Here is a 25,013-nt window from a genome sequence, read left to right on the forward strand (position 1 = left end):
ACTGTTAAACTCTTGATATTGATTCAAATCTGAAATTGGCACACATGTACCTCTCTTTTATATACAGAATATTATATACAGAACAACGTATTTTAGTCACAACTCATATTATTCAGGACGTCTTTTGAAAACTGTTGCTCTTTTATATTTCCTGAAGGAAATTCTTTAAACAGTTATTGCAACAGTTAATAAAAGCTTGGTTGACATACTTTGACTTGTAGGACAAGCATGGAAGTGAACAAAAAATCTCCAAGGCGGTTTTCTCAAGAAGAGCAGGCACCACTGGTTGAGTCCAGCTTGTACTTTTAGTTAAGAGTGCGACGTAAAAGTAAACTCACCCACTCACTCACGTGTAGTTAATGTACAAGAGCTACATTAGGGAGAAAACAACTAGTCACTTTTGACTGTGTTTTTGGACCAACAGACAAATGCATAGGTCTGTAACTAAGACATTAAACAACATGGTAGAAAAATATTTTAATCTAGATAAGAAAAAACATAATAGCACAAATTAGCATTGTTCCTTGTGTAAACTCATCAACACATTGTATTGAATTCATCAAAATCAAAATAAAAAATATGAGCATGCAATGTTTCTGTATGGCTGCATCATTTTCTTCTCATTGTGTCCATGTCTTCTCCATATAACACAAACCAGGAGAGTGTCAAACACGAAGAATCTGTTCCAGGAATTTGATCCAGCTATTGCTGCATGACCCGATGTATCCCTCATGATCATTCACAATTAGATATTCATTTGATCATCTAAAATTCCTTCATGAGAAACACAAAGAATGACAGAAACATGTTTAATGTCAAGGAGTGAATTAGATTTTCACTGACCACGACAATTTGTATATTGTATATTTACAGACAGTACAAATCCATCAAACTATCATCAAACTAATGATACATTAAGTTTAAATTCTATCAAAAGTATAAGGGCATTGCCTCATAATTTTCCCTGAGGTCAGACCAAATTTATTTCTTGTTTTATGGATCTCGCCATATTTTTTCAAGAATAAGAAATAAAATTAATTTTCCCCGCTCAAAAATTAAATCCTCATGTTTTATTGGCTAAAAATGTAAACTCACCAGAAAATACTTTTTAGGTTGTTTTTTACCCATATTCACTTAATAAATTGCCAAAAGTAAAATACTTTGAGAATTTAGAAGGAAGATTACTTTGATTGGAAATTTCATTTTTATCTTTTTTATCTTTTTTCCTGCCTGCCTTTGGGTTTACAAAGGACAATAAATCCGCAAAACAAGAAATAAAATTGGTCTGGCCTGACTTAGCGTTAACAAACAAGCACTTTGTCCTTAATGTCGTCAGCTCAGTAGTAGTGGTTGCTTTTCCTGTGACTAAATATTACTGCTCACAACCCATTAATGAAGTACTTTACACATTCTGGACGTTTACACCAAAGCTAAAAGTTTTCAGATCTGGACTCTGACTTCTATCAACACATTATCCCACATATTTGGATTAATGTGAGGTTGTTGACAGTTCTCAAACTGACACACGTTTTCATGTTGCGATGGTATTACGTGTACTTCAGCAGGGCATTTTCTCAGGGTGTGAGCAATGCTGTTAAGTCAGCAGGAGACTTGACGTTGCTCATCCTCATATCTGACACTTATTACCTGCAACAGAAGCATGAAACATGGTAAGTTGTTTTCACCATACATACAATACTTGTTTTCAGTTACCCGCACAGTCAGTTTATATAGAATACATTCTGTATCCTGCGTGCAATTACCAATTATTGCCACTATTCCTGAAAGCAGACGTAAAGTTACCTTGACGACAAGTAACTGATACATTCTTCAACATACAGTAAAACTCTCTCTTTTACCAAATACCAGGTATCTATCTCATAGTCTATCTTATCAAACATTTTTATATGAATTTTCAGGGAAATTGTTTGCTTTACACCAGAACACAAGTGATATATCTCATTTGGCTATACATGATAATAAAGCTGAAATACCAAAGCAACATACATGAACCACTGAGAGAAATAAAGTTTCAGATCTCAAAGCAACATAAACCCATAACACTGTTAAATGATATTTCAGATGAAGAACTCATCAAGTAAGACATGATAACAACCTTCACATTCAAATCTCAAAGCAACATAAACAACCACAAAGTAACAAATATTGTTAAAGGATATTTCAGGTCTGGAAACACTTGATAACTGTTGTGGCCAAAATCAATTAATTATTCATACAGATAATCATCTTTTGTTTCCTCAAGTTCCAAATTTGTATCATTCCCATTTCAAGTTCCAAATTTACATTACTATTTCATTTAAGATTCTAAGTTTTTGATCCAACCTGTCTTAAGATACCCTTCCACATCTGACAAGGGGAGGTGAATGCTTTGGGTTATCCATATCATGCCACGTGCTCTCAGCATCCACATGGCCAAGTCATCAAGTCCCCAAGTTAAAAGGTCTAAAACAATTGGTAAGGTACTTACACTTTTAACTTATACATGAAGTGGAAACCTTAAATGCAATGCTATGTTACTCAAATATATATTCAGTATGTTGAAGCAAAGGTAGTTCTATGTTATCCATTTTCAGCAGACACATGTTTTTCCCTTGTGTTAGTATGTCACATGTTAGCTCACCTTACACTTTAAGTGAAACATGTTAACAATGAAATTGTCATAAGGTTAAATAATATGATAGCTTTTCACCTTTTTCAGTAAAGCTGTGTTTGTAACAAGATTTGTAACAAGAAATATAAAGACCAAAATAAAGCATTAAAGCAACAAGCTATTTGGTTATTACAATAACCTTTATATATAAAGTTCAAAGCAGAATGAATTCACCTGCATCTGAGGGGACAGCTTTTCTACAATGTACACAAGATAAGATTAGGTCAGTTGTACCCTTACCTGAAGAAACACATTCTGTTGCCATCTCATTTTAAACCGAAACATACATGATTTGATTTCATGTGGAACCAAGCTCCGATCAAAGGAAGGTTTCTGTTACCCTATGCTTGAACAACTGTTATAGGCGTTACTCAGGAGATAAAGTTACAAGGAAACAACACAAGGACCAAAGATAATCCCGCTAAATGAATTGTGTGTGAACAAATACAATCATTTTGGATGACACAGGCTGCAGTAATGAACCAAACTTGTAACGTCTAGTGTACAGAACTCTCCAATTGTGTTCTGTACATACTCCCACAATGGCCCATCTTCCATTCACAGGGCAGATGCTCTTCCCATGAAACCACAAAGGCAGGTGGTATGTAAGCTGTCGAGTGTCTGCCATACATTGGTGGATATTAAAAGTAACAGTCAACACAGTGCAAGAATGTTGGCAATATTCCAGCTGTAGGAAGGTTACCTGTAACCATCATTTGGAATAACTGCCAGCCCAGAGGCCCAGCGCAAGTTGTCATTGTGTTAGGCTGGCAGTTTCAAATATGTGCAGGCCCTCATGGCCTTCAGTAAATTATCTGTCAATTATTTTCCAACTGGAATGTTTCCTCTGTTTTCTGTATTGACGTCCGCTCATCATCGACAATCCATCAAGTTACGATAACACACAATTTAACTTCTGGGTATTTCAGTGCTTTGGCACAGAAATGTCAACACCAGTTCAACAAATAAAAACTCCTCTGTGTGTCATAGGCTTCGTTTGAGTTTGTAGAAACAGTGTGAAACTCTGTACAGTGGAGTCAGTAGATATAAATTTCATTCTACAGCACAGACAATAGAAACTATGTCAAAACAATGGTAAAACAATGCGGTATTTAGCTAAAACAATAGCCCATGACCCACATCCCTCATCCCTCATTTCGTGCTCCAATTAGCAAAGACAATGAAACCAGTGACCGTAAATCCCCCATCCCTCATTTATCCCTCATCCCTCATTTGGCCCACATTTCATCCCAAAAATAGCTACACGTGACAGTCATTATCTAATCATATCAATTTCATTAAGCCTAGTGATACATAACATCACCATGATGAAAAGAAGTTAATGATGTTTAAGGAGAAATTATCAATGGATGTTTCACGCTGTAGTTGATGGTTATTTGTTACAAAACGATTGGAATGCTGTCTATTCAAATAAGTTGTTTATACAGAACAGTCATGACAGGGTGGCATGACCGGTTGATACCCAGTGCACGGTGGACTCTGTAATATAGATCAACCATGATAGGTGTCATGTGACTGGTTATCTTGGCGACGTCTCGACAGTGTCTTTATGATCTAGCATTTTTTCACCAAGTCACATACAAACCCTAACCCATCGCGATCCCATTTCATGCGTTGTAATGAAACTTAATCAGCAGCAAGAGAAAAGCTGTGTCATGCTCATGCACCACTTTTTCCGCCATTGCCCATTGTGTAAAAAAGTGCTGACAAGTAGGTTTGATCTGTAGGTCAATATGGTTTGATCTGTAGGTCAAGATGGGTTTGCTTTAAATTACTGTTTATTTAACTGAGATGTGCAAGACCCTCCTTGCTACGTTTTCAAATTCAGTAGAATTGGTGATGAAAAGAAAACTGTTAGCAGCAGACAGCTCGTTTTCCACATTTAAGAGTCTGCTAATTCGTTTACGTCTTAAAACGCACCACCGCTCGCAACAGCTTTAGTTGGAATATTTCACGTAATGCCTGTTCACGTTTCATTTAATGCTCAAAGAACAGAGTACGAACTTAAAATTATAAAGAGTACTAACGCTTCTGATTCAATTACTTTGTAACACTTTACCGAATCAAAAATGTCTGTTATGTGATGTGTATCCTCAATGTTTCCACTCTTAATGAAATTCTTTATGATAATCATGCTGTAACAAGTGATAGATCGTCAGATAGAATCGTTAGAACGTACCTCGACTTTACACAAACGTGAGAGTGAATTCACTTGCAAAGTGGGAGAGATTTTGATGCAAACATTACATGTTAAACCATGTGATTAGTGTTCTGTTGAAAAGTTGCAGAACCTAACGCGCAGGTACTTTGTAACTTTGATCATCATCTATGTTACCACAATCACGTATTAACTATCATGTGATTACTTTATCTGATTGATAAGTGGTTTATAATTCTGTTCGTGCGATCGCCTTGATTGAAGACGATATTCACAAAATGATAGGTGTACTGATAACGACCTTGTATCCTATTGTAGGCGACTACGAATTTTATGAGAACCAGAAATTCACAAAAAGTGTTCTTACCTACATCATAGTGTTGGATAAATTATTACTAAGATGTGAGAAGTACAAGTTTTAAAATATGTTATTATCACTGCGCTGTTAGTATCATGATGGGTGGTAGATATTCTGCGAAGCAATCTAAATGGACACATGCATGGCGGTGCTTGCGCAATGTTTCTCACCAACGGGAACACGTGCTTACCCACTCACTGAGTTTGTTTAGTTAGTCTTAAAGATATGCGTGAGGCGATTTCATTCTAGTAAGCATATCGTCTTGAATGAAAAGCGGTGAAGGTAGACGACGCGTGATAGGTTAGGTTACAGCTGTAGCTATGTCCTGACTTTAATCATATTGTTCGCTCAACAACCGGGTTCATTCCGGTTAATTAAGCGGCGAGCTGGTGATAGTGATCTGTCTAAAACAGAAACGTTCCTCCGGCTTCGTTAGTTATGAATGAATTTACTCATATGTTCACCAAAACCAGCTTCTCACAATGCGGTGTCTAATAAATTTATACAGATTACTGTCTTGAGTAAGTCACATTTTTTGTCTTCAATAGTTCACATAATTGTGTGTGTAAAGTCTAATTATAGCAAGAAGGTTTTTTTTTTTCAAATTATTTGCAAATCTGATTTAGAACACACTGATATACAGTGCGACGTCACTACCACTCGTCCAATCACGCCCCTTCTCATGTAATGATGTAGTACTCCTATCGTAAAGTTACTTAACATTAATTCTGTTAAAAAACGTTTACACACATGAGATGATAAGATCCCTTGTAGTCTGTCTCACAGCCCACGAACCATATTATTTCCCAAACACCATAGCCCTAGCTGCAGCGCTCAAGCCCTATAATCTCTGGTCTCCCTGATGCTCCTTTTGAATTTGAATGTGTTTGTGTGTTACTATCAAAATGATATGTATTCAGAAACTAAGCGTTAGTCTACATTTGCTGTTGCTGTCACAAGGTATCGAGGGATCCTCTTGATGCAGTGACACAGTGTCAGGCACGGGTCCCCTACGCTTTCCCCACAACGCCAGCAAACAACATCCTTGTAATAAGACACGTACCACACTGACTTCTCACTCTGTGTGCGTGTGTGTGCGTGTGCGTGCGTGCGTGCGTGAGTGTCCATGTGAATCCGCGCATATACAAGAATATCAGTCAAGACAACATCATGAGTGATGGTGAGCAGTATATATGAGCGACACACCCCTCTATCATTTCCAAAACACATTGTATCAACGTCCCTGCATGTACCGAGCAACCACGTTGTACTGTTGAAAAACAGAAGCGAAGTAATCGTGACACTTTTTCAAAACGTGGCGACCCCAGTCGCATCCCTCTTCCGATACAAGACATGAGAAATAGCAAGCAACATAGCGCACTTACACGGTATAAAAAGGATAAGGTTATGCACGACCGGAAACACACTTCAACAGTCCATCAAAGACTAGAGACAGTCAAGACTCGACTTCTTCAAGCGAACGTGCAAGCAACAGAGAAGTGAGTAACAATCAGAATATTTAGTCTTTGGCCTTTTTGTTCATCATTTTTTAAAACATTGTTCGAAACGTTTTATCATAACTTTAATTATTTCAGATAAACAAAGTAGAAGTTGGCGCAGAAAAAAGCATGCAATAGTGAATCGTATTCAAATTTTATAGTAGGTGAATAACAACAAATAACAAAATGTCTGAGCAAACTAAATGTCCTGTCTTCCAATGTGAAATTTGCAGACATTGTTTCAAACAGAAATGTCATTTGTTAAGACATCAGAGACATTGTGAACGAGTGGGCACATTGTTTACCTGCAACCACTGCCATCGATCGTTTAATCGGGAAGACAATTTGAAACGTCATGTCAAAAATTGTTCCGAAAATGTTGTTTATTGTCGTCAATGTCCACATTGCTTTGAAAGGTTTAACAGCAAATTCGGTTATCAACGACATTCATGTAACTGTAAAACATCTGCTCCTGATGAACATATTTGTCAAACTTATCATCAATCTTTCCAAACCTCTAAAGCATTAAGAATGCACACACATAAAACTGACCATGACATGTCGGGTGGTGGCAGAGGTAAACGTAGGCAAAGGGCTAAAACGGCTACGGTATCTGTACCTCCCCCAACTTCTCCCCCACCTTACGTCCCTCCTGCCACCAATATCGCCTCACGTCCATGTTCAAGCCACTCCTTACAGGGAGATGTTAGAGACTATGACTTTGACGGACGGAACAGCACGGACCCACTGAATTTCGTGATCAGTGAACAGAGTCAGGTTATTGATACAATTGATGATGAAATTCGTGAGAAAAAAGCCGTAAAATGTCTCCATATTAGAATGGCCAAACCTAGTCGGGAAGATGAGAGCACAAGTTACCATGAGGCTTATTTCAGAAGTGTCATGACTATAGCTACAGAGGGTAGTGACTTAAATGAACAGTATCTTGAAGCCGTACACAAGATGCTTCAGACGCTGGATGATTATGAGGGGGTTCATTCTGGTTTGAATATCTCCGTCGTCGTACTTTTAAAACTCACTGCGGTAAAGTTTGAACCTTTCAAAGGTGGTAGTTATATTCCACTACCAAAAACTCTTGTCAAGAAATCCAAAAGTATTATCAACATAAAAAATGGCGATAATCTTTGTTTTGCTTACAGCATTTTAGCAAAACTGTTTCCAGCTTCTCATAACAAAGAACGCGAGGCAAATTATCGTCCTTATTTAAACCGTTTGAATTTAGAAGGATTCACCTTTCCCATGACTTTAAAACAAATTCCTCAATTTGAAGAAGCCAATGAGTTGAGTATCAATGTGTATGGGTTTGAAGATAATACTTTGTATCCCATGTACATCAGCAATCTGCTGGATGTAGATGACAACAGGAAGATTGATTTGTTGTTGCTTTCACAAGAAAGTGAGTCGGATGATTTTGAAGGCATCTTAGGGTTAGAAGAACATGAACGCATGAACGTAGACGTTAAACCAAATACACATTACTGTCTCATTACCAGTTTAAGTGGGTTAGTCAGAAACAAGCAACGTAATAACCGCACTCAGTTCATCTGTCGCAAATGTCTTTGGTGTTATACATCACAACAATGTCTGGATAAGCGTAAAGACTACTGTTATGACAAAGCACAAAGAGTCGTTATGCCTAGTACAGAGGATGCTGTGTATCAGTTTGGATTACGTTCTCAAAGCAAAACAGAACGAGCCAAGTTTGTTATTGTGAGTCCTTGCTCATTCCAGAAAGCAACCCGGGTAGTTCACGACTGAATAAACATGTACTTTGTGCTTATGCTTACAAAGTGGTGTGCACGGAGGAACGGTATTCGAAACCTGTACAAACCTGTATGTAGGAGAACAGGCAGCTGAGCATTTTATTGAAAGTATTTTAAGGGAATATGACAGCATCCAGACATTGTTGGATTCTATCAAACCCATGCAGCTCACTGTCCAAGATAAGATAACCATCGCCAATGCTACTCATTGTGGTTTGTGTAGTGAACTGTTAGGTACTGATCGAGTGTTTGACCACGATCACCTTACAGGACGTTTTCAACAAGTTTTGCATAATCGAAGTAACCTGAATTTTCAGTTACGCAAGAAAGTGGTTGTCATGCGTCATAACTCTCAGCGTTATGATTCTCACTTGATACTGGAAGTAGCACAACACTTTGGTGACAGAGACATTACAGTCATCCCTCACAACTCAGAACAGTTCCTATCGTTTACAGTAGATAACAATTTGGTCTTTTTGGATAGTTACAAATTTCTGCAAAGTTCCTTAGATGCACTGACACAAAACCAACTGAACAAAGGCGTGGATTCATTTGTCTATTTGAAAGAACACTTCCCCCATCATGGAAACATGTTAACAAGGAAACTTCCCTTTCCTTATGAATACATGGATGACTGGGGAAAACTGAATGAGACTTGTTTACCTTCTCAAGCATCCTTCTTCAGTTCTTTGTCTGATGAAAATATTAGTCAGAGACCTTCAGAACAGGGTGTTTGACTGACTATGGTCTTGACATTTGTCATTATTACTCCATGCCAGGTTTTTGTCTGGATGCTGCTATGAAAATCACAGATGCCAAACTTGATCTGTTCACTAATGTCGACACTTACAATTTCATTGAAAATTCCATTCATGGCGGGGTGTCTATGATTAGCAAGAAATATGCAGTTGCTAACAATTATCACCTATCAGGTTTTGATCCACTGAAAGACACCCATTGGAAACTATCGCTTCATCAGTTCTGAAGAGTATGACAGCACTGACTGGACAACTGTCGATACAGAAGGAGATACAGGTTACATCCTTGAAGTCGATTTGTTGTATCCCAAACACTTACACAAAGCTCATGCTGCTTTTCCCATGGCTCCTACACATGATGACATTCCCTATGATGAGTTTTCACCTGCTCACCAGAAACTGTTAACTCATTTCAACCCACTCAAAAAATCGTTGCGTAAAGGTTCAAAGAAATCATCCGGTAAAAAACTCTTCACTACTCTAAAAGATCGTTCCCACTACGTGGTTCACTTCAAAACATTACAGCTGTACCTGAGACATGGATTGATATGTACAAAAATACACAGAGTGTTAAAATTTAGACAAGGAGCATGGTTGAAACCTTACATCGATCTTAATTTGAGTAACCACAAAAATGCCAAGGATGACTGTGATAAAGATCGTTATAAACTCATGAACAACTGTGTGTTTGGACGGTTCTGCATGAATAAACGAAAGCATAAAACAGTTCAGTTGGTAACACAGAGATCTAAACTTCGAAAATGTGCAGCTAAAAGTAACTTCAAACAGGTCAAAATTTTTTCAGAAGACGTGACTGCAGTAGAGTTGGAGAAATTATCTGTACATTTAGATCAACCCATTGCTGTTGGCTTCACCATCTTGGATTTAGCCAAATATGAAATTTACACTTTCTATTATGATGTCATGCAAATGCAGTATGGGCCAGAAAGACTTGACCTTTTGATGACGGACACAGACAGTTTGTTTATGCATGTACATGCACCTTCACATGAACCCCTTTTGGATCCTTACGTGTTCATGAAATACAATCAACATTTGTGACACTTCCAACTATGCACCTGATGATCCAAAAGGGTTATACTCGGATGAAAATCGCAAGGTAACTGATAAAATGAAGGATGAAGCAGGCGGGGGCATCATATTAGAGTTTGTAGGACTAAAGAGCAAAATGTACTCTTTTCTGATACAAAAATCTAAAAACGTCATCGAAAAAAAGACAGCTAATGGCATTAAGAAATCAAGAAAGTCATCAAGAAATTTCTCAGACATGATATGTATAAACAATCATTATTTGAACAGAAGAGGTTCAGTTGTTCATTTCACTTGATTCGATCATACAATAACACTTTGTACACTGAGAGACAAAACAAAGTGGCATTGACACCAGTTGACGACAAGAGGTATCTGTTAGATGATGCTGTTCACAGCGTTCCATATGGATATTCACCAATCTAAAAAATTGTATACATTCACTATGTATGTGAAGACATCTTTCCACAAGAAAACAGTGCTCAACAGGTATGTGCTTCCTTTACGCATTTGCCATGTATGGAGTCCTTTACTCATTCACCATATATTGCTTCCTTTACTCATTCATTATATATATATATATATATATATATATATATATATATATATATAATTTATCTAATTATATATATATTGCTCCTTTTATCTAACTTTTTATGTAATCATTAATTTATTTTCAGCGTCAAAATGAATGTTCAGAGATATGTGTACAGACTGATCGGTGCCAATGGTGAAACGCTGCGTGAAGGACAAACCTTAAGAAGAACACGAATGGCTGCTTATCAAGCAGCACAGAGGGTTCTGCAGCGGCTCATGGAACAGGGTGTGATCCCTGCTAATACTGTATATCCTGTGGAAGTGCATGAAATTAACACCACAAGGCGGTCTCTTGAGCGTGCACGTGACTTGAGACACCATTGTCAAATGTTCGAGTCTATTCTCGAAACGCTCTACCTGAATGAACTCCAGACAAAAATCACCAAATTGCGTGAAGACAATTGCTATGGATGTGAAACTGGTCATCCGTTTCAAATCCATCACCAGTGTGTGATGATGAATAGTGATGAAAAGATGGAGCGCTATTTTGAAGAAGCTCTGAGTGGAATATCTCATCAAAACATGTTAGAAAGTGCATGTCATCAACGTACACAACTCAGACTAGACTTCCATGATAGATACACCGTCTGGTATGCAAACATTAACAGTTTGAACGCTGGTTTGCTTTCCAACACAGGAAAAGAGAAACTGCTGATGCTGACCAAACTCAACATGCGTTTACGATAAACAACAAGACCAACTAGTCATTTAGTAATCCATTTTTCATTTCCTTGTACATAATATGTATAGAAGAATGGATGTACATTAAAATGGTTCGATTGTTTTCCTTACGTTTGTCACACCAGGCACACCATGAGACGCTTTGCATTTTATATATAAAGAATTTACAGTCTTCTTCTTTTTGTCTTTCTTTTGCCTGCTTTTCATGAGATGTTTAGGAACGTGTAAATGTCTCAAAAGTTTATAAAACTCTCTATATCCCACTGGTCGGTGACTCTCAGCACCTGCTTTCATGATGAGAAAGCGGAGCAAGTCCACTATATTTGAACCATGTAATACCTCACCATTAGGTAACACAAGTCTTAGATCTCCTGTTAGTCCTATTTGACCATTCAGAATATTTTCTTTCACAAATATCCACAAGCTCATTAACTTCCCAATGGTCTTTGTAGACGAAACCCCTCGAATGATCTGCTCGGGGACACGAAGCATAAAGTCCATGTTATGTTCCATGACAGATGCAACCGTTTCATCACTAGAACCCTTATTATGATTCATATGACCCATTCAAACTCTTGCTTTCCACAAAGGCGATGATGTAACGATTAGCAATGGGGTTGGACACATTATCAATGGTATGCGTCAGTTGAGAAACAGGGATGCTGTTGATCTTGACCTCAGACTTGGTGAAAGGGTAGAGTGCATTGGAGTTATTTTGGAACAGGGTGTTGTGAGCTAGAATCAGCGCCGGGTTGACTTTGAGTTTGCATACTTGAAGATAAGCATCGAGTAGCTCAATGGTATACTCTTGGTTGGCTTTACCGCTCATCAAACAGAAAGTAGGTGATGATCTGTACAATTTCAAAGTCAAATCTACTCCATTGATTAAATGTCTTTTCATGCTAAACACATCTTCATACAAAGGTCCAGACATGGTCAGTTCATTGCTCTTCTTGATGTAGGTACCACGTGCAATCAAACCGTAATTGGTTCCAGTGACACAATCAGTTGTTTCAATGGCATCGTTAGGGCTCCTTGCTGCTAAGCAGGAGGCCTATTGTAATCGTTCGTGTTTTTATTATTATTATTATTTACAGATTAGAATGAAAATGCAGCAGAGACGGTTCGGGTGATCCTGGCACAGTCAGGCTGGTCAAGCTCATCATCAGCTCAGGGCCCTCGCCCCCTCTACACGCAGCCCAGACAGCGAATGGGACTTCTCCCAAGAAACACTGCCTAGTCGAACCCACCAAGAACTTTCCGGAGAATATGGAGGCTCCCCAACACTGCAGCCTTCTGCATTACCCAGATTGTCAGAAGGGCTGTGCTCCCGATGGAGAACCCGGGCACTCTCCTGATCTGCGCCAAGAGATCAGGAGGTACCAAACCAAGGGCACCGAGAACAATGGGGAGCCTGACGACAGTGTACTTGGGATGCAAGCGAGACATTTCAAAGGCGAGGTCCGCATATTTATCATGCTTTTCCTGAATCTTGCCAATCACATTGCTGTCAAAAGGGACAGAAAATTCTATGATATAAATAATTTCATTGGCTTTATCAAAAAGGACAAGATCAGGTTTGTTGGCTGGAATTCGTCTCAGGCTGTATATTGGCCTATTCCAGAGAAGTTTAAAAGCATCATTTTCCAGGACGCCCTGGACATGTTCAGGGTCATATCATGGATGGACCTCGGAGTCAAAGCCACAGGCATGGCGGAGACGATAATAAAAGCAGCGAGCCATGCCATCATGTCTTTTGAGATATGCAGTTTGTGCCAAGGAAGGGCATCCACTGACAAGGTGTTGGACAGTCTCTGTAAATTCATTGCAAAGACGACATTTCATATTGATATTTTCTTTAAGAATCACATTCTGGCGATTGCGAGTGGGAAGTGACTGGTCCTGAGCAGCAAAAGGGAAGCCCTCAGTTTCACATTTGAGACCAGCCGACTTCATCCAGGCAAAGGAGTCGGTTGGATTGCTGTTCTGTTCCACACACTGCATGTAAACACGATGCAATGGCTTCTCCGAAAGCTTCTCCACAAAGGACCGACTCTGGGCAGACTTGGTGAAAGACTTCACCTGGTTTACTCCCATCACTGTACCGTCCAGCAGTACATCGCCATCAACAAAATCAATGTCAAATTTCAAATTGTGTCCAACAACCTTGGCACGCTTAAAGTAGCTGTGGAATTCCTTGCTTTCATCATGAATCTTGACGTGCATCACCAGAGGATCATCTGACAAATAAATATGTGCAAAAGTACACAATAAAATTCTGTCATGAAGAGCTTCCACATTAATCAAACCCCGTCCTCCTGAATTGATTGGCATATATGAACGATTAAGAGAGGAACGAGGGTGGTGTGCTCTGTTATCAGACATGATCCTTCTGGTCAGGCGGTCAAGACTCTGGATGTCTTGTTTTGTCGAATCCACTACTCCAAAGGAATAGGAGATGACTGGCACAGCAAAAGTATTGGTGGCTTTGACTTTGTTTCGAGCATTTAGCTCTGAACTCCAGATTTTCTTTAAACGAGATTTATACTCGGCCCGAAGTTTATCTTGAATCAGGGCATTCTGGAGCTTGTCTCGAACTTGCATTCCAAGATAGGTGTAGGCCTGATCTTCCACAAGATGCTCAATAACTCCTCCCCCTTGTAACTTGACCGAACCATCATTAGTTACCTTGCCACATTTCAAATGAAGAGTATTACATTTGTCGAGTCCAAATGTCATGCCAATATCATTAGAGAAGGACTCGACAAGGAGAACCTGTTCTTATTATTATTATTATTTGTTATTCCGCCAGATTTTGTACCAGAGCTACAAAGAGCACCAGTGGACAGAATCGCTTGAAAAAAATCAGGCAGATGCCCATCGAGGTGTAGATATTCCCCCATTAAAATCTCAAGGCTGTAGGCCCGATAGCAAAGGGGAGATAAATCAAAATCCATTTATTTTTTTCAATTTCAACTTCAGATATCTCCAGAACTACTGATCCTACAAGTTCCAGATTTCTTGAGCAGATGCGCAATCAAAATGTCTAGAATTTCGCCTCGACGGGTCGAGTCGCTAAAATGCACCGTTTGGCCGCTATTTTGGATTCCAGTTTTTGGTGCTGTTTTTCAAGCAAAATCCCCACTGCTTTGCTCTCAAAATCTGCTGCACTCAAACTGAAAGAGCTACGGCTTTCAAACTTTCCAGACTTTGTGGCTAGGCATTTCTCTGGCCAGATGCATCGGCAAATCTGGATATCTAGATACGATGGCCACCATATTGGATACTACTTTGGGGCAAAATGTGTCTTCAAAACCTTACACTGGCTTCTTTAAAAAAATTCTTTCAAAGAAAACATAGCAGATACAAGACTTTTAATGCTTGATTTGAACTTGTCTATGGTTGTTGAACAATTTCTGTTCTTGGTCATATGTCAAAAGTCACGTGATGCGGCGGCCATATTGGATTGAAGCTGTTGAAAGGAAATTTGCAGTTTTTGTGGAATAGGCATTTTTCGCAATCCGTAACTCGGAATATATCGACTGTACAAATCTGTAATTTTGCAGATTTAGTGTATATACCTCCAATATCAAGAATTTCGAGCTATGCTGCGATATCTTTATTACTTACTCATATCTAGATGTTTACTTTTGTTGTTTATTTTCAACTCAGATGTATTTTCAAAAAATCGCAGCACAATTACTATGACAGCTATGCAGCTAAAATTTTGCAGTGTGCAGTAGCTTGATGTGTTGAACATTTTTTGTTCTTTGATGCATGTCAAAATGTGAATTGCTTGGCGGCCATATTGGATTTCGGCAAAATCTGATGACACTACCTAAGAAACCGTGTAAATGCTCAGGGTCTGCACAGAAAGTCGTGAAAATTGGCATTAGGCATTAGCGGGGACCGCTTAACATTTCGTCTTCTTACATGTATATCAAAAGTTTCATCGTTTGGCGGCCATATGGCTTTAGAAATTGAAGAAATCCATTATTCGTCTAAAACGGCATAAAACAGCATATAACTCCATTAGTATTGATCCAATCGCTTCCACATTTGGTATGTGGCTTGGTCATGTGATGGCGATCAGTTTGGCTACAGGTCAAGTTTCGATATCTCTAGCCGTTTGGCCGCCATCTTGGATTGAAGATTTTTGTTTTTCGGGGTCGCCAAAGCAACAGAAGGTGAAACCAAATGACTTGATTTTTATAGCATCATTAGACACAGACAAGTGGATGCTGTGTGCAAAATCTCAACTCTGTACGTTGAATAGTTCCGGAGATAATGGATAGACAGTATTTTGGCGGACAGACGTACGCACAGACGCCAGACTAATTTCTTAACAAATCTAACCAGCCTATATGATACAGCGGGTCTGGGCAAAGCAGAAACACTAATTCCTTTTAGCTTATATGCAATAACAGTTGTGTCTTAGCTCGCGAAAAAAAGTGTGATTTCTTGTCACGGACCGGCTAAATGACCTTGAGGTCGTGACCTTGGTGACCTTCACCATTACATAACATTTTTTGCATACTATCAATATCTGGAGTCAAAACCCCTAAAAACCTGAAATCTAATTAGGGCTCCTTGCTGCTAAGCAGGAGGCCTATTGTAATCGTTCGTGTTTTTATTATTTTTTACAGATTAGAATGAAAATGCAGCAGAGACGGTTCGGGTGATCCTGGCACAGTCAGGCTGGTCAAGCTCATCATCAGCTCAGGGCCCTCACCCCCTCTACACGCAGCCCAGACAGCAAATGGGACTTCTCCCAGGAAACACTGCCTAGTCGAACCCACCAAGAACTTTCAGGAGAATATGAAGGCTCCCCAACACTGCAGCCTTCTGCATTACCCAGATTGTCAGAAGGGCTGTGCTCCCGGTGGAGAACCCGGGCACTCTCCTGATCTGCGCCAAGAGATCAGGAGGTACCAAACCAAGGGCACCGAGAACAATGGGGAGCCTGACGACAGTGTACTTGGGATGCAAGCGAGACATTTCAAAGGCGAGGTCCGCATATTTATCATGCTTTTCCTGAATCTTGCCAATCACATTGCTGTCAAAAGGGACAGAAAATTCTATGATATAAGTAATTTCATTGGCTTTATCAAAAAGGACAAGATCAGGTTTGTTGGCTGGAATTCGTCTGAGGCTGTATATTGGCCTATTCCAGAGAAGTTTAAAAGCATCATTTTCCAGGACTCCTTGGACATGTTCAGGGTCATACCATGGATGGACCTCGGAGTCAAAGCCACAGGCATGGCGGAGACGATAATAAAAGCAGCGAGCCATGCCATCATGTCTTTTGAGATATGCAGTTTGTGCCAAGGAAGGGCATCCACTGACAAGATGTTGGACAGTCTCTGTAAATTCATTGCAAAGACGACATTTCATATTGATATTTTCTTTAAGAATCACATTCTGGCGATTGCGAGTGGGAAGTGACTGGTCCTGAGCAGCAAAAAGGAAGCCCTCAGTTTCACATTTGAGACCAGCCGACTTCATCCAGGCAAAGGAGTCAGTTGGATTGCTGTTCTGTTCCACACACTCCATGTAAACACGATGCAAAGGCTTCTCCGAAAGCTTCTCCACAAAGGACCGACTCTGGGCAGACTTGGTGAAAGACTTCACCTGGTTTACTTTCATCACTGTACCGTCCAGCAGTACATCGTCATCAACAAAATCAATGTCAAATTTCAAATTGTGTCCAACAACCTTGGCACGCTTAAAGTAGCTGTGGAATTCCTTGCTTTCATCATGAATCTTGACGTGCATCACCAGAGGATCATCTGACAAATAAATATGTGCAAAAGTACACAATAAAATTCTGTCATGAAGAGCTTCCACATTAATCAAACCCCGTCCTCCTGAATTGATTGGCATATATAAACGATTAAGAGAGGAACGAGGGTGGTGTGCTCTGTTATCAGACATGATCCTTCTGGTCAGGCGGTCAAGACTCTGGATGTCTTGTTTTGTCCAATCAACTACTCCAAAGGAATAGGAGAGGACTGGCACAGCAAAAGTATTGGTGGCTTTGACTTTGTTTCGAGCATTTAGCTCTGAACTCCAGATTTTCTTTAAACGAGATTTATACTCGGCCCGAAGTTTATCTTGAATCAGGGCATTCTGGAGCTTGTCTCGAACTTGCATTCCAAGATAGGTGTAGGCCTGATCTTCCACAAGATGCTCAATAACTCCTCCCCCTTGTAACTTGACCGATCCATCATTAGTTACCTTGCCACGTTTCAAATGAAGAGTATTACATTTGTCGAGTCCAAACGTCATGCCTATATCATTAGAGACGGACTCGACAAGGAGAACCTGTTCTTTCAAATTGGAAAGGAGATGAGTAAGAGGTGTTGGGGATCTGTGCTGAGGAGGTCCGGGATGATAGCCCTCCTCCCTATTGAGCAGAAAACTCAAAGGATTCAGAGACAGACAAAAAAGCAAAGGACTAAAGGAGTCCCCCTGGAAAATTCCCCTTCTAATTGGAATAGATTCCGAAGTCTGCACCTGCCCTTGTGAGTACATCTCAAGTTGAGTCGACCAGCAACTCATTAAAGACTTGAGTAAATCAAGTAATCGCTCAGGGAGGTCAATACACTGAAGAGACTTCAGAATCCATTCGTGAGGGACAGAGTCGTATGCCTTTTTGTAGTCTATCCAGCACATGGAGAAGTTGCGGTGATAGGTTTTAGCCTCTTCCAAAATCATTTTCTGTACAAGAAGTTGATCCTTGCACCCCCAACATCCCTTTCTCGCCCCCTTCTGCTCCCTGTAAATTATCTCATTGGAAGAGCAGTAACATGACACGAGGTTTGTCAAACACACTGTGAATAATTTATATTGAGTATTTAGACATGTGATAGGGCGGAAGTGTTTGGGATCAGTCAAGTCTCCTTTTTTGGGAAGGAGTATTGTGCGACCTTTGCAGAACCATGGAGGAACATCACCTATATCCACAAGAGAATTGAAACAGTGAAGAAGTGGTGCTTGGACACAGGGAAACAGTTTCCAGTACCGGTTTCGAATGCCATCAGGCCCTGGAGCTGTATTAGATTTGGACTTTTTAATGACACTTTTAAGGCAATCTGGTGAGATGTAACAGACAAACGACCTAGTTACTTTCTCATGCATTGCATGGTCATAATCACTGACCCATGGTGCCTCCAGGTTACAGTTGCCGGGTACAGACCACAACTGTTTCCAGAACCTTTCACTGGCAGCCATGGGAGGCCGTTTATCATGCTCACCATCACCACTTGTTTTAAGTTGCCTATAAAATTGCTTTTCATTATTTTTGAAAAGTTTATTTTGTTTGATAAATTTGTTTCTCTTTTCCCATTTTTTCTTTCTTTCAGTCCAAACTTTTATTTTTGCCTTAAGGGAATCGACAATTTGGAGAAGTACCTTTTCTTTTGTTGTTTTGTACTGTAATTTTAATTTTCTCCAGATTGCCTTTTGTCGTTTAGACATGGGATTCCCTGATGATCTTAATTTCAGGCACAGTTCTATCCAGGAAATATATTTTCTAGTTTCTGTTAATTTTACTTGAAACCGGTTTTTTCTTGGTTTATTTTTAGTAGTATTAGAAGACTTTTCTTTGGAAACTGTGTGAAGTTCCTCCAAGGTTCGAGCGGCAGCACAGACACAACAATTTACTTCATGTAATGAACAATCCGCAGGAAGTTTTAAAGAGATAATTTCATTAAGTAAATCAATTTCATTTTTGGGAAAAGACATGTTTAGTTGTTTAATTGGCCTCCGTTTCTCTAAAGGTAAATCACAAATTTCCTCATAAATAGAAGTAAATAAAATATAAACAGGGTTTTCGGTAAGGTCTGCAACTGAAGAAGAGGAAGATTGAGGGTCCAAAATTTCGGGGCCAATTGGCTCTTTCTCGGAAGAGTTTCCACCAGGAAGAGGAAAGAGGTTGACGCAGACGTCCATAAGAAGTTTTGGGTCTGCTGCCACTTGAGTATTTTGCTCTTGCAAAGGTTCCTGACGGGCACCAGTTGTGGGTTGAACTGGCTCACGGGGCATAAGATGTTTTAGCCTCCGGAGTTGATCTCGGAGATTTTGCTCCGTCAGGTAAGCATACATGGGCATGGCATTGTCCCAATGCAGCTTAAGCGATTTGCCATTTATGCGTGGATTGTCAGGCCATCCAGTCGCCATCGCACACTCAAGTAGTGTGGATTTTAGATGTTGTGACCAAGATATTCTTGGTCGGGTTCTGTGCCTTCCCCTGGGGCAAGTCCCATCTCCAGTGTGGTTGGTGTCACTACCGGAGGAAGGCTGACTGGGCTGCGGAGTTGTAAGATGTTTTTCTCCTTGTTTGTCTGTAACCCAGTAAAAACCAGCTTCGGGGGGTCAGCCCTAACTGGGTGATGTACGTTCAGTTCAGGGAATAAAATTCCCCTATCTAGGCCCACCACGGAGAGGCGTACATCATCAGGCCCTTTTTATTTTACAGATTAGAATTAAAATGCAGCAGAGAGGGTTCGGGTGATCCTGGCACAGTCAGGCTGGTCAAGCTCATCATCAGCTCAGGGCCCTCACCCCCTCTACACGCAGCCCAGACAGCGAATGGGACTTCTCCCAGGAAACACTGCCTAGTCGAACCCACCAAGAACTTTCCGGAGAATATGGAGGCTCCCCAACACTGCAGCCTTCTGCATTACCCAGATTGTCAGAAGGGCTGTGCTCCCGGTGGAGAACCCGGGCACTCTCCTGTTCTGCATCAAGAGATCAGGAGGTACCAAACCAAGGGCACCGAGAACAATGGGGAGCCTGACGACAGTGTACTTGGGATGCAAGCGAGACATTTCAAAGGCGAGGTCCGCATATTTATCATGCTTTTCCTGAATCTTGCCAATCACATTGCTGTCAAAAGGGACAGAAAATTCTATGATATAAATAATTTCATTGGCTTTATCAAAAAGGACAAGATCAGGTTTGTTGGCTGGAATTCGTCTCAGGCTGTATATTGGCCTATTCCAGAGAAGTTTAAAAGCATCATTTTCCAGGACGCCCTGGACATGTTCAGGGTCGTACCATGGATGGACCTCGGAGTCAAAGCCACAGGCATGGCGGAGACGATAATAAAAGCAGCGAGCCATGCCATCATGTCTTTTAAGATATGCTGTTTGTGCCAAGGAAGGGCATCCACTGACAAGGTGTTGGACAGTCTTTGTAAATTTATTGCAAAGACGACATTTCATATTGATATTCTCTTTAAGAATAACATTCTGGCGATTGCGAGTGGGAAGTGACTGGTCCTGAGCAGCAAAAAGGAAGCCCTCAGTTTCACATTTGAGACCAGCCGACTTCATCCAGGCGAAGGAGTCGGTTGGATTGCTGTTCTGTTCCACACACTGCATGTACACTCGATGCAATGATTTCTCAGAAAGCTTCTCCACAAAGGACCGACTCTGGGCAGATTTGGTGAATGACTTCACCTGGTTTACTCCCATCACTGTACCGTCCAGCAGTACATCGCCATCAACAAAATCAACTTCAAATTTCAGATTGTGTCCAACAACCTTGGCACGCTTAAAATAGCTGTGGAATTCCTTGCTTTCATCATGAGTCTTCACGTGCATCACCAGAGGATCATCCGATAAATAAATATGTGCAAAAGTACACAATAAAATTCTGTCATGAAGAGCTTCCACATTAATCAAACCCCGACCTCCTGAATTGATTGGCATGTATAAACGATTAAGAGAGGAACGAGGGTGGTGTGCTCTGTTATCTGACATGATCCTTCTGGTCAGACGGTCAAGACTCTGGATGTCTTGTTTTGTCCAATCAACTACTCCAAAGGAGTAGGAGAGGACTGGCACAGCAAAAGTATTGGTGGCTTTTATCTTGTTTCAAGCATTATTATTATTATTATTATTATTATTATTATTTGTTATTCCGCCGGATTTTGTACCAGAGCTACAAAGAGCACCAGTGGACAGAATCGCTTGAAAAAAATCAGGCAGATGCCCATCGAGGTGTAGATATTCCCCCATTAAAATCTCAAGGCTGTAGGCCCGATAGCAAAGGGGAGATAAATCAAAATCCATTTATTTTTTTCAATTTCAACTTCAGATATCTCCAGAACTACTGATCCTACAAGTTCCAGATTTCTTGAGCAGATGCGCAATCAAAATGTCTTGAATTTCGCCTGATGGGTCGAGTCGCTAAAATGCACCGTTTGGCCGCTATTTTGGATTCCAGTTTTTGGTGCTGTTTTTCAAGCAAAATCCCCACTGCTTTGCTCTCAAAATCTGCTGCACTCAAACTGAAAGAGCTACGGCTTTCAAACTTTCCAGACTTTGTGACTATCTTGTCAAGTTGAGTCGCTGAAATGCACCCGCTGTTGGCGCGTGCTTGTACTTAAAGAGCAAAATGACATTTGAGACGTGCCCCAAATGAAAGAAAAAGAGTGCGAAACAAAGTCTGTCACAACTTCAGAAAGCCAACAGCGGTAATCATGCAAAATTGTTTGAAAGAATGTACCAGTTATGGTAAGCAATATTGGCCCTCAAAACCCACAAGTTTCGACAGATAATGGAAATAGGCACTTCTTTATATCACCGACGGCCCATGGATACGCGAGGGAATGTTTGTGAAGTTCCAGGAGATTTTCCTCACTAAGCATATGATGATTATAGCCGCTTCTTTAATCACTCTACCGAGCTGTTTTATGGGGACAAGTTAGAGGACTACACGCCACCACTCACCATAGTCTGCATGTTCAACGTTGAGTAATATATGTATACATATATGTACGTAATAGCAGTTCCGATAATTAATGTGTGAATGAGCTGATACGCCATCAGTTTAATGAGGGGGGCCCTTCCGAGGCGCAGTTGGTGTAATCAGGGAGCCTATATAGAGAGCTGTTGTAGTGTGTCTCTTGTGTGATCGCTGATACACTCGGAAAAGTATGGAAATAAACTACTTACCCCTCATTTTGAAAAAAATAGATAATGGTCATGTTTGTTGCTGATTTTTGAAATTTAAATTGTTTTCAAACCTTTACTGGTACCAATCCCTCAAGCTGCCAAAATGCCGTGTAGGTAGTTGTACATTTCATGTCTATTTTTATCCGACGCATGATTTTGCATGTATTTCTCGTGCAGGCACGTTCGTTTCTCCTCTCGTAGCGTGGTGATATTGCCGAATTGGCGATATGTTTGAGTACATTATGCACATAAAATATGCTGGATAAAGTTTAAAATGGTACAAACATTGTGATTACTGACAGTTAAATGTGATTCAGAACTTGACAACTATGTTTTGGCATGCAATGCAGATGAACAGTATAACAATGTAATGTTTGGAAAAGAGTTAGTAATTATAAGTTTTGAATGCTTTAAAAACAAACTAATCAGCAGATATTAGTAACCGAGCAGATTCATACATCAATCAGTTTTATGAAATAAACAGGAGCAGTTTGATTGACACATATATATGAAAAGGTGTACGGATCTTGTATTGACTCGAAGGTTAACACTTGTGTTGTTTGTGCTCACATCTTAGTTTGGGCCACGATCCATGCTTCATCATTGTTTTGGACACGTTGGAGTGTGGTTAATTGTACCTGGGTAATATTTCCAAATGAGCTATTTACATAGTCAAGTCCTGCTTCTTCCGGTAATAACTGTCGCTGCTTGAGTTGTCAAACGGCCTAATAGAATTACCTCTGATAACAATATTCCACTGACATCCTAAACTGTATATGAAGGATAAACTGTCATTACATTTTCTTACAAAGTGAACAAATGTATATTTGGTCATGGATATTATAAACCAAACTTTCTTAGTAACACATCTATCTTGAAGCTGACCACAGCTGTTCCAGATGCAGAGAAGCTACACGGTGAAGAGTTTCAAACAACAGTTTCTGGAAGCCGTATAAAATGGGCGTAATATGCTTATGTCTGCATGTTCCTTTTATCAATCTTGCTGCTCAGTTCTGTACCTTCTGAAGGCAGGCCGGTGAATTGATCCAGACAGCAATGAATTACAATAATCAAGCCATAATGTCACTAAAGCATGGACAAGTGTCTTAGCTTCCACAATGGATACATACCACTTGATTTCAATGATAATTCGCAGGATGTAATAACCAACTGTGCTCCATGTACTGTATACAAGATGGCATCCAATAAAAGGCATTCGTCACTGAAGCTGATATCATTGGCCTGAACCTGAGAGACAACTCTGTATAATCTGCTTATTAGGGAAACTTGTTCTGTTAATAAATGTTCTAGTTTTGCGATTGTTTGAACAAAGATTCCCTTTCTTTTCAGATTCATGATACTTAAGTGATATTTTCCAATCTAAGAAAAAACGTTTTCGGAACAGCTTCTGGAAACTTCCAGTAATTCCAGTAAAAGAGCATTCAACTATTTGTGATATCATTCATATTAATCAACCATTACTACTTTCACCGTTAACATGTGAGTTACAAACAGATGAGTTGCATTAAACGCAAGGAGCCCTCATCGTTGCTTGCAACTATATTTATCTTCACCCTCATCTTTGTAAAACAGTTGCGATGTCATTTGAGAGCTTTTCGCATCAGCTCCATAGTTTAGCAAGGTCTTCATCATGCTCTTGTAAGCATAATGATTGTTGGTTGAAGACACCAACTGGTTCTGCATATACACTGAAATTTGAGAAAACAGTGCCTGCAAAAGCAAATTGACAGGTGCCACGTGTTCGTCTGCATCCAATACCGATCCATCCGCATGGGTGACTTTGAGTTTTACGTGCAGTTTTGTTCGCTTCAAATCAATGTAATCACTACCCGAATTGGATATGTGAAATTCCAGTGGAGAAGAGTCATTAATTTGACTGAGCGGGCGTACATCTACAAAATAGTGTTGCTGGATACTGGTCTGATATGGAGGTAAGGTAAATAGGTTGAGCGAATCCGGTACCAACTCTTCAAAATTTTTGCTATTCAATAAAGACATGATGCTCAACTTAAGATGTCGTTTTCTTTCACAGGACTACACTTGAGCACTTTAGCTGTCTTGGAGGCGATGTTACTTGTCTGGTGTATCTTCTTGGTTGTGGCAATCTGTTCACCTGCAGCTCTTTTTAAAGACCTATGACGCTTTTCTTTAGCACCCGCTCTCTCCACAACACTTTGTTGTTCTGAAGTCATCTGCTGTTCGATTTTAGGTTCGTCCGGTTGAGAAACAGATCGGTGAGATGGAATAACTTTAGGGGGAGCTTTTCCATTCACAACACGAGAAGTACTTGTCATGTGTTTCTTGAAGTAATTCTGCCATTTGCCATAATCTGGGATATACAGAGGGAGGGAATCCATGTTCAGTCAGCAAAGGGATAACGTCTCAAGTGAAGTGTTGCATAAGTCTGCCCTTTCAAGAATGACAGTGGTGTTCCACTGCTCGCCTTTATAC

At 40.1% G+C, this 25,013-nt stretch overlaps 1 protein-coding gene across 2 annotated transcripts in view; it reads right to left on the reverse strand.

The window, feature by feature from the left end:
- Positions 1–462: 462 nt before the first annotated feature.
- Positions 463–25,013, reverse strand: part of LOC137295937 (ribonuclease P protein subunit p14-like) — a 45,489-nt gene continuing 20,938 nt past the window's right edge. Inside the window, exons 7-8 of one of the 2 annotated variants that reach the window (XM_067827529.1) lie at positions 2,846–2,868; positions 463–1,647 (exon numbers count right to left, since the gene is read on the reverse strand). The gene's annotated coding sequence lies outside the window, so the exon portion shown is untranslated. The remainder of the gene's footprint in view (positions 1,648–2,845; positions 2,869–25,013) is intronic. The other variant, XM_067827528.1, reaches the window with a different exon arrangement.

The sequence above is a fragment of the Haliotis asinina genome, chromosome 9 (assembly GCF_037392515.1).
Source record: "Haliotis asinina isolate JCU_RB_2024 chromosome 9, JCU_Hal_asi_v2, whole genome shotgun sequence".
In the NCBI taxonomy this organism is placed as follows: domain Eukaryota; kingdom Metazoa; phylum Mollusca; class Gastropoda; order Lepetellida; family Haliotidae; genus Haliotis; species Haliotis asinina.